The following is a 1,961-nucleotide window of genomic DNA, read 5'->3' on the forward strand; positions in this document are numbered from 1 at the left end:
TGTATTTCTTTAATACATTGTTTTAAATCTTCTATTTTTTCTAAATTATAATCCTTTGTTATTTTTTTAATAATTTGTAAATAATCTGTTTTGTTTTCTTTATCTTCGGTAACTGTCTTTATACTATCGTTAGACCGAAGGTCCGCGACGAAGTTATCCTTACGATCCTTCGGATCTGAAAACCGTAGGTCTGTAGGATGTGTAACACGTAGTGGCATCGAAGATGCAGATATATTTTTAGTTACCATCGGAGACGTAGATTTACTTTTAGATAAAAAAATTGTTTATAAGGTCCATTTTATAAATATAAAAATACTAAAAATACCATATTGGGAATTATGTATACCATTTATGTGTCTTATATGGGTAAATTATGTTAATACATGTTAATCTATATCTTATATTATACCAGATTGTTTGGGATTATTTTATTCAAATTTTTATTTCCTTAATATGGTTAAAGTTTTTTATAATAGTTTAGAAATCGAAAACATAAAAGATAAGATTACTATTAAAACATTAAGAAACAAAACATATAATTTTTTCCACGAAAGAAGGAAAATATTCTTATACTTTTCCAACAATGTTTTTACAAAAATATAAAACCCTTTATTACAATTATCTTAATAAAGAATTTATAGAAATGTTATTTACAAGTGTTTTATTTATAAAATCTAGCTTTATGTTTAGATGGTGTGGTTTTAAAAGGACCAGAGATAACATTAAAAGCAATTTTATTTTTAACTTTATCTTCTACCATTAATTTTAACCAATAAGATATAGAATAATTATCTTCTTTAGTAATTCCATCTTTAGTTGTTATTTTTGCTTTAATAATTCCACTTTTCTTTAATAATTTATATCCAACTATATTAATATTATCTCCTTCGTTAACTTCGTCGTCTAATTTTTAGAATCTTTTAATGTTAAATAAGGTAATTCTTTTAATATTAAACTATTTAGTGTTTCTCGTATTTGTTCTGTTTTATTGGTTTTAGCTTCTACAATTTCTACTTTTGCACATTTATTTTTGAAGAAGATGTAAATGTACCGGTTTTACATATTGTTAATATTGGATTACCACTTATAGATCCTCTTGCTATAATTCCATATATATCTAATTTCTTATAATAATTTTGGCCTCTATTTAAATATGTTGTTAAATTAGTAGTAGACCAATAAAAATATAATTCTGTTTCTTCTATTATTATGGGATCTTTAGAACAAGCCAATAAAAGAGTATCTCCAAATATAGATTTTGTTTCTTTAAATCCATAAACATATTATGTTGTGTTATCTTCTAATTCTATAAACTTTTTGGAAAATGCTTTACAGTTCTTAAGAATACCAAATAATTTGTTTCTACACATTTCCATATATTTACTTTGTTCTATCTCTTCTTCTATATCTTTATTTTTAGCTTTTAATTCTTCTATTTTATCTTTATTAACAATATTAAAAGCTTTAATTAATTCTTGTTCTTTAATTTCTTTATTAATTGTTCTTATAGTTAAGTTATCGTCTGGGTAATTAAGTAATTCCATATTAAATTCTTTAAACACTGTGGTATAATTTGTTGTTTTAATTAGAGATATGGTTTTCTTGGATAATTTAAATTTAAACGTCTTATTTGGTAACAATCCAACTTCTTCTGTTGTTTACTAAAAGCATCGTCTTTATAAGTAGCTGTATGTAATTTATCTGAACCAGATGTAACATATGTTTCTAAATCTTTATTATTTGTTGTTACTCTAATATAACTATCTTGTTGTATACTAACTTCTTTATTATCTCTATCTATATTAACTAATATTACAATTATAGGTTTATTACTACAATAATATCTTAATGCATTAGATAATTTAACATTATTACAATCTTTAATATAGAATCCATTAACTTTTCCAGTTAATCTGTTTTGGTAAATAGAAACGAACGCTAACTTTGTTTCTACATCTAAT

This window comes from Entamoeba invadens (assembly GCF_000330505.1).
Source record: "Entamoeba invadens IP1 unplaced genomic scaffold scaff_1105074724328, whole genome shotgun sequence".
NCBI lineage: Eukaryota > Evosea > Mastigamoebida > Endamoebidae > Entamoeba > Entamoeba invadens.